The sequence below is a fragment of the Rosa rugosa genome, chromosome 6, assembly GCF_958449725.1.
Source record: "Rosa rugosa chromosome 6, drRosRugo1.1, whole genome shotgun sequence".
In the NCBI taxonomy this organism is placed as follows: Eukaryota; Viridiplantae; Streptophyta; class Magnoliopsida; order Rosales; family Rosaceae; genus Rosa; species Rosa rugosa.
Genome location: NC_084825.1, coordinates 27,719,301 through 27,728,492, shown reverse-complemented (window position 1 = coordinate 27,728,492; position 9,192 = coordinate 27,719,301). Strand labels below are relative to the sequence as shown.

Below are 9,192 nucleotides of genomic sequence, written 5' to 3'. Positions count from 1 at the left end.
GTGAGATGAATTAAGTTGTAACAAAGTTTTGGATTTTGGGTTTTTGCGAAATCGAGTTTTGGGCCTAGGACGAAGTCGAGGAACAACTTAGGAAGTTTCAGACGAAAACGAATAAAATAGAAGTTACAGGCCCAAAAACCTTAAAGCAAACAGCTAGGATAAATTTGTAATTTGACGCGAGGGTAGGATGGACGTTTCATACGAACTAAGAATAAAAGGGTTAGAAAACCCTAGAGACCTCACAACTCTCCTCTCTCCTCTCCCAGCCGCGTTGCTCTCTCTCTCCCCCGACCTCTCTCTTTCTCGTCTTCCCACTGCCAGTGCCGAAAACCACCATTTCCGGCCACCACCTCATGTCACCGCCACCACCAATCGAACCTACATCCAAATCCGACCCAAGCCCGAGCCTCAGCACCCACATGCATCGCCGGCAGCCTCTACACTCGCCAACCCATGACCGCGACGCCACTGTTCCTCGAGCCTCGCCGGTTTCCGGCGATTTCCTCGCCCTTCCGCCACCGTCATTCTACTCAGCAAGCAAAGCGGAGCAAAACCCAGAGACTCCTCTTCGCCGCCGACGCCTGACGACGACGTACGAGCTTCGCCAGAACCCGTAGCTCTGCATGCCTACATTCTCCTGTCTCCAGCTCGAATCGAGCTAAACCACCTCCGTAGTTGGAATCAGCACCTCCCCTTTTACCATAACCCCATAGCTCCGACTTCTGTCTCCGACCAGAGCCGCCGCACGCGCGGGAGCTACTCAGCGCCGCCGCAAGGGTACCGGCCTATTCTTTTGTTGGGTAAGATGGATTTCGTCACCCTTTTTCTTGGTTGAGGTCTCTGCTTTGATTTTGGATTAAACCCTAACTCGATTGTTTAATTTGGGATTGTGTGAGGTTTGTGGAATCTGAGTTTTTGAAGAATTTGGAGAAGGTAAGTGTTGGGTCAGTTTCCATTGAGAATGGACTGAGGTAAGGGTTACGAACTCTATGTTTGGATGTGATTTTGGTTAAGAGCTGGACTGCTGATTTTGTTATGCTCGTTAGGTATTTCAAAACGGTTGTCGATGGTGGAATGCAGCTACAATGGGTTTCTACTTTGGAAAGGAGAATGGTAAGGTTCTGGAATTTGGTTTTACCGGTGGTGAAATTATTGTGGATGTGTATTCTGTTGAGTAAGAGATGCATAGCTGTAACTGAATGTGTATGGATTGAGTGGATGGTTGATTTAAGATGCCTCTGTTTTGGAATCAAGTCCTTTTGGTAAGGACGGGGGAAATTACTAATGTTTAAGTCTTGTTAGAGTTGTTTATGTTGTAGTTCTGGTTTGTTGAGAATGTGCAAAGTTAGTAAAGTAATGGGTGTTGTGACAAATGAAATGTTGTACAAGAATGTAATCGGTGCTTTGGCGTTATGACTTAAGGATTGGTAAATGAGAATGGAAAGAAAGGTGGATGCTAAATTTGGTAATTGATGTAGGTTTTTGGTTGAGGAATAATTTGGTTAAGTAACCAAAAAAAAAGGGGGAAATCCGTTTAGTAAGTACTTTGATGATTTAAAAGGGAAGTTAAGGAAACTAAGGTGTACCAAGAAAATAGAAGGTCTAATGAGTTGACCTAAAATTCAATCACGGATTATTGATTTGTTAAATTCTCCATGTCCCGAAAATTGAGAGAAATATATTTAATGGAATATTCGGGAATGGAAATTGTCAATTGTTTTCCTAAAGTAAAAAGGTTAAAGAAATGGAGTCAAAGTGATAAGCATAATCACCATATCCTAAATGATTCAAATGCTACATCATTTGGATTATTTGGGAATGGATAATAGGTTTTAACGACTAAAAGAAAATTCGATGGACTTTAAGGAAGTTAAATAAATGCTTTGGTTGCTCGGTTAATTGAGTTATAGTGTAGTCAATGTACTCATTGATTTAATTTTATTTCAAAGGACTCGAGCACGTGCACATGGATTTGGACAAATGATTGAAAGTCGGGAAAGAACCCGAATGTGGACGAGCACTCCATATCCAGGTAGGGTGAGTTGTCCCTTCCTTGTTAGAGGCTTTTCTATATGTGGAATGCTCTAGTATAATAATATGTTGCTTGCAAGTACGTTTTTGGGTTGTTCATTAGTCGATGCCTCGTGATATCCATGTTTCCATAACTGATAATTGCTTATTGCGAAAACCGAGGCTAGACTTGCATGTGGAGATACTGTACCCTTTGTATGTTTGTGTTTGTGACCTGAAAGTGAATGGGACCTAGACGCGTAGATTCCTAGGGATCCCACGGTGTCGATAACCGTGAACCTCCGGAGGGGGCCGTGCTCCTATGTTTGTCGAGGAAGAGTGAGTACAGACAGTGAACCAGTCATAGGAGACTCAGGGCCAGGAAATGGACACTTTCGCTACTTGTAGTCGCAAGGACTACAGAGTAGTTGGCCGGTTCTCGAAGGATGACGAACCAGGTCGGTCACCGATTTGTTTGAGTTTAGCCGGCAGGTAAGTATCTCGGAGCTCCAAATTGTGTGAAGCATACTGCATATGGTTTATAAAAGAAATAAATGTTTGTGGTTGCCTCTTTTTAAAGTATTTTCGATAAACGTGCACAATATTATGTAGTAAATATTTTCAAGTATATTATTTTTCAAACCTAGCATGGTTGGGTCGGCCCCTATTGGGCATGCGAGGACGAAAGCTCACCCCTACTATAGTGTGCAGGTTTCGAGCATGTGGTCGGGAAGCGTACAGGGGAGGCACATGGCCCGGCTTGGTGCATTTCTCTTTAGTTTTATCAAAAGGAAGGTTTTGGTCCCTTATCGGATTTTGAAGTAACTTAGTTATTTATTTTCTTACTAATTTATTTGTTTATTTGTTTTCTATTCGCTCATCTACAAAATTTCGAGAGACCCGTAACCCTGGGGCGCGTCTCTCATACTTGTTTTTACTTCGTGATTCGTTATTTTCCAAATTGGGCTCCTATTGTAAGCCCAAATCTTTTAGCTCACTTTAAATTCTGCTTGCGAAAATATGTTGTTCGGTTGCTAGAATGTTTTGTGACTTTTGTCCAAGAAAGTGTTTTGTAAACCAACAACCTAAACTCAAAAGGCCTTGCGGTTTCGGGTTGATGAGCTATCGAGATGTCATTCGTGACATGTCAATTCCTCATTGGCTCGGAGTCGCGGCGCTGTGGGACCCCCCTCTCGGGTCACCACAGAACAAGATTTTTATCTAGTCTTTCTAATGGTTTAAATCCATTAGCTTTCTTTGGTTTTACTGGAGGCACGTTCTTGTCCTTCAGTATATTCTTCATGGAATCTAGCGTTTTTCGCTGTTCCGTGACTTTACTAACTAACATATGTTAGTTTTTCTTCTTCCATTTTTGGAAGTTCTTTAATATAATCTATTTTGTGCTCCAATTTTTCTAATTGGGCGATTATATCTGGTACTTTTTCTAGATGATTTTGACATCTAGAGACTTCTTGTATCAGACTCTGATATTTCTCATCAAAGGATTTCAGTAGAGAATTCAACTCCTCTAATAGTAATTCAGACATTGTCCCCATTAGGGATTCCCTTTTTAAGCTCTTTACAAGCTTTGATACCAGTGATGTGCGGATCTAACCAATGCTTAAATAATCAAGAGGTTTTTGTTCCTCTCGGAGAGTATATTCAAGATCTCCGATTGATTTTTCAACTTTGTAAACTCTTTTCTAGACTATGAAGATAATATCCCAATAATTGGGAGTTTCTCTTTTAAGTCTTGATCTGAAATTTCTTGACTTTCTCAACTTTTCTTTTTCTTCAGCTAACTCTTTTGATCTGATAATATCTCTATATGCAGTCGCTTTCCTTTGCCATCTCATGTCAGATTTCATGGCTCTCTTTGAAAACTTCTTTGCCAAGACATAGGTAACCTATATTTTATATAGGTAATCGTATGTCTTATATAGAAAACTTCTTTATATAGAAAACTTCTTTGCCAAGACATACAGTTATCTATATTTGTATACAGTTACCTATATTTTATATAGTTTTCCACAACAACTTCAGACAACTTATGGTTGTGTATCGCATCACCCTATCCTCAAATTTAATTAACTAGGAATAGGAAATGTTAGGCGGCGAATTGAATAAATAAGAATTTCAGAATAGATATTAGGATTTGCTTATTGTAAAAACAAATATAGCTACATTTAATACAGTATGACTTCCATTAGAGTATCTCTAGTGGTCGTGTCAAAATGTACTGTGCAATTATAATGGCTATGAATGGCAGATGATTGACTCTCCAACCCATCGGCTGCGTTTGGCAACCATGATAGGATTGGATTAAGATACAAGATTAGATTAGATTAGTATAAGATAGGATTTGTTATCCTCCTTGCACGTGTTTGGTATTATAGGATTAGAGCCGGAATGGATAAAGATGCAAAAAGTGAGAAGGAAAAAAAAAAAAAAAAATGCAAGGTTCGAGGCCAAAGAAAGATGAACAGAGGTCTTCTTCTCCGATCGCTCCGGCGAGAACTCGTACTCAACTTTTCCTCCTCATTGGGCTTCGATGTCTTTGATTTCTTGGCTTTCAACCCGAAACACCACACCACCACCACCAGCTACATTAACACGGCCAATCCAACGCCGATCTGGCTGGGCTCGATGACCGTCGACGGCTTCTTCCGCGACGTCTACAACAGCAGCGCCTCCGCCGAGGCCGAAGACGGTGGAGGAGGTCTGGTAGGAAATTGTGTCCAGCGAGAGCGAAAAGGAGTGTAAATGAAGTGCCTCCGGCCGACGCAGTGGAAGAGAACGAGGGAGGAGGGATGTACAGCTCGCACCGCCGCCGCCGGAGACGGAGAGATTGAGCGGAGGGATGTTTGGGTTCGATCAGATCGCACTGAGGAGGATACAAGGCTGGTGAGATTGAGCGGAGGGATATTTTGATTGAAGAAGGATCGTGGTAATTTGGTGAAGATCCAGGGATGCCCATTGTTATAATCTTGTATGATTGTGCATATCCCACCTCTCCAACAGGAGAGTTATATCCTCCCTTGACAAGATTTAATTTCCAATCCTAGAGTAAACTGAACCACCAAACACTAGCTTGGATTTTTTTTAGTCCTATCCAGTTATTAATCCAGGCAAACAAACGCGGCCATCATTCAAATGCCAGATGGATAGTAGATAGGTTTTGGTCCATCAAATTTGACAGATAAAAAAGTGTATGATTATTTATTTCTTCTAATTATTTACATGTGCGGGGTCACACATTTATTGCAATGAGAGAATAAAATGATATAAAAAATTGACAATTGTTTGAAAGAGCCATTGTCGATGCTCTTACAACTTTGGACAAAATCCGGAACAAATGTTGAAGGACAATCCACTACCCTATAACCATAACGAACAGTGGATTAGATCATTACCATGAGATAGAGGGGGGTAACTGACCAAGTCAACATGTAGATGCATAAATGATATTTTTTAAATGGAACACTTATAAATATTGATAGATTTACTTGTTAGTAATGCTAGTTATTTTTAAGTTAAATTTTAGCCATAGTAGCTAAAATGTCATTTTGGCTAACCATTTTAGAAATATATCTGTATCAGTGTTCTCTATTTTAATTAATTTTAAATTTATATTATTTTTTAAATGAAAATTAAATAGTCTAAATGTATTTATAAATAGTGCGGCTATTGCCACCCGGTAGCAAACTACTTTGTTCACCCTACTTTCTCTTCTCACCCTACATTTATTTTTTTTAATTTCTAGTTTACTTTGTTCACCCATTTGCAGTACCTAAAATACTCCTACTTTCTTTTCTCACCCTACATATATTTTTAAAAATTCAAGTTTACTTTATTCACCCATTTGCAGTACGCAAAATATATTTTTCTTTTTCAATATAGGGTTTAACTTGAATTCTTTTTCTATTTGCCTTCACCATTTTCCAACGTAAAGTTTGCAATGCTAGCTCAGTTGATAAAATAGGACTAAATATGGACACAGTTGCCCAATGAATCATGAAGGTTCTTTCTTATCAAGAACAAATGAAAATCAAGGACGTAACACAGGCATTTCTTCAAACAGTTGGTGGGCATTTCTTGAAGTGATGCAAAGGCAGTAGCAAAAAAGCAGAAAAAGAAAATAGAAGTTGCATATAAAAAAGCAATCAAAGTTATTGTGGGCGCATTCCTTCCTCAATCTATCAAAAATATCCTAGAAGTCTCTCTGAGTAGACAAAGCAGGAAACACAAAAACAAAATTGAATAAACATAGGTTCTCACCGGCCCCGTTCACATGGTCACCTACTGACCAAATATCATTTGGTCAGTCACCTTTCGATTGAGATCAGACGGTTGACAGCTCTCATCTCAGATTTCATCACTTAGCTGTCAACCGTCCGATGTCAATCGAACGGTGACTGACCAAATAATATTTGGTCAGTAGGTGACCAGGTGATCATGACTGAGGTTCTCACTATATCTTCTATAACGCAAACTCAAATTAAAACTAAATCAAGAACCCACATTTGAAAAACCAAATGATCATTATAGTTACCCAGTAATAATATAGAAACTGAAAGAGAAGAAGAAGACCAACAAGTCCATCGAACTGGTGTGTAAAAAGAAAGAGAGCAGTTTAACGATGATTGAAAATATTAAGGACATGTTTTGTAGGATGTAATCAGCAAAACAAATTATAATTTTTAATAAGAGATTGTCTTTTATTGTAATTTTATATTAGGGTATTTTAGTCTTTCAATAAATCAGAAAGTTGTAGGGTGAACAAAGTAGTTAGTAGGGTAGCAATAGCCGCACCCTAATTTTATTTCCCTTGGAGACTTCTAAATTAATAAAAAGAAATATTTAAAAACCTTCTGTGAGTCATTAGAAATTAACAAAAGTATGTTTTTAATTTTTTTGGTGTTCATGGTAGGGTTTGGCGAACCCCGAAATTTAGAAGGACTGTTCTTTATTTCTGAACATGAAAAAAAAAAAAAAGGGATGTTTGCTTCTTTATTGAAAAAAATAAAGAAAAGGAAATGTCTTAAATTAAACAAATGTTAATTAACAATATTTCTAGGACGCGTGTTGGGTAGATATGTGGAATCAAATGGTCGTTATGGTTGGCTGTAAAGAAAATATAATTACAGTAAAGAGAGAGGATTCAGTGCACCGACGTGCACTTGTACCGACATAAATATATGGTTAGATTATATTAAATACACTCTTAGGTTATTAATAAAAATATTAATTATGAATATCAAGAGTTGGGATCATCTTATAAGTGTTGAGTCATTTACACCGTCGGAATAATTTCCATAAGTAAATCACTTAGACAGTAAAACCGTTACTAAAGAAAATCACGAAGTTAAATATTGTCACTCTTTCACACAGATGCAAGTGCATTGCACTACTTGCATTGCATGACTTGCATCCAAGTCATGCAATGCAAGTAGTGCAACCCACTTGCAAAACGCTGGTCCCTTCTTGGCCTGGTGGCCTTTGCTTTATTTGTGAAGACTACTTGGTCCAAGGATCGACCGACATCACCAAACAACAAGAGCCAAAACAAAAACCCACTTGCAAAACCCTTTTGGACCCAGGCTTCTTCTTTCACACAGATGCAAGTCATGCAATGCAAAAAGTAGTGCAACCCACTTGCAAAACCCTTGTGGACCGGACCCAGGCTTCTTCTTAAAGTTATAAAAATGCTTTGCAGGTTTCCGGTTTAATTGAATAAGTGGCTAGGATTATGCCACAAGTACTGCACAACAATCATGCTGATGTGCCCGAGCAAGCCATTTTCGGTATTCTCAAAAGAAAAAGAAAGAGGAAGAAGTGACGTGCAGAGATTGAGCCAATGAGAGAAGAGAAAAAATGATATACACGTGGCCACGTGGGGAAAGATTTAGGGTTCTTTAAATGTGAACCGCTCACGTAATTCCTTCCACTTGTTGTCAGTTTCATTATCGCCCGGAAACTGAATTTGGATTTGGATCTGAAATTTGAAGTTTCCAGATTTAAAATCTAAAAATTCAAAGATTCAAAATATTGTGATTTCAAATTTTATTATTTGGGCTGGAAGTTTTACTATGAGAATTTTAAAATTGTAATTTGAACTTAATCTCGCATAATGGCAGGATCATAACCCAGATCTGATTCGGTTACAACTCATCACGACAGAAAAAGATAGGATGAGAGAGAGAGAGAGAGACCAGAGAGAAGATATGTGAGAGAGGCACAAGGAGCACGACGGAAAGATAGAAGGGGACGGATCCGTGGCATCATAAATTATAGTTAAAATTATACTTCAATTACCAACCATTAGATTAAAAGATTATCAATGGATGAGATTAGTCATAAAGAATATATCATTACCTATTATTTTTCTTTTCTTTTTAATTAATTAATCAAATCTATTTATTATGATTTAATAAAAATCAATAATTGCTATTCTGATTTGGAATACAATTAAGGAATCAAATCTTTCAATTGTTTTCCTATTGAAACTCATCTACTCCTCAAAAAAGAAAAAGAAATCGATCAGATGAGGCCTTTGACGAACTAAATGAAAACTTTAACAAACTAAATGAACATGAAAGAATTTTACACAACGTCAACTACTCAACTAGATATCATGAGACCTGATATTTATCATCAACAAATGGCATGAACTGTACAATATTTAGAGCAAACAGAAAGAAAAAGAAAAGAATGAAGGGTAACCTATTGGAGATATGCAATGAAAATATGATGAATCTTGATTTTGCTCTGTCATCTTGATGAGGAAACGGTGAGAAAAGAGGTAGGCTGGGTTCCAAACCCCTTTAAAAAAAAAAAAAAAAGAGCTGTTAGGTATTTGTTAATCCAATTAGAAAAGTGTTAGAGCAACTCCAACAGATTCCCTATATTTTAATTTTTCTCTAATTTAGGGAAAAATAAGCTTCTTTTGCTCCAACAGATTCCCTATAACTATCTCTATTTTAGGGAAAGTGAGGAAAGAGAAAACCAAATTCCCTATATTTACAGCAAACTCTAAAATTTTAAGGAAGAATATGGAGATTTTAGAGATTGTTGCAAAATAGGGAATCTGTTGGAATTGGAGAAGAAAAAGAGGCTAAAGCTTTGACTTTTGCTTCCCTATAATACAGAAATTATAGGGAAGCTGTTGGAGTTGCTTAGACC

At 38.0% G+C, this 9,192-nt stretch overlaps 1 long non-coding RNA gene across 1 annotated transcript; it reads left to right on the top strand.

Moving 5' to 3' along the window:
• Window positions 1-251: 251 nt before the first annotated feature.
• Window positions 252-3,007, top strand: LOC133713983 (uncharacterized). Its single transcript, XR_009848377.1, has 4 exons — window positions 252-971; window positions 1,047-1,113; window positions 1,950-2,032; window positions 2,715-3,007. It is a non-coding gene; the product is annotated as an uncharacterized LOC133713983 (long non-coding RNA).
• Window positions 3,008-9,192: the final 6,185 nt, after the last annotated feature.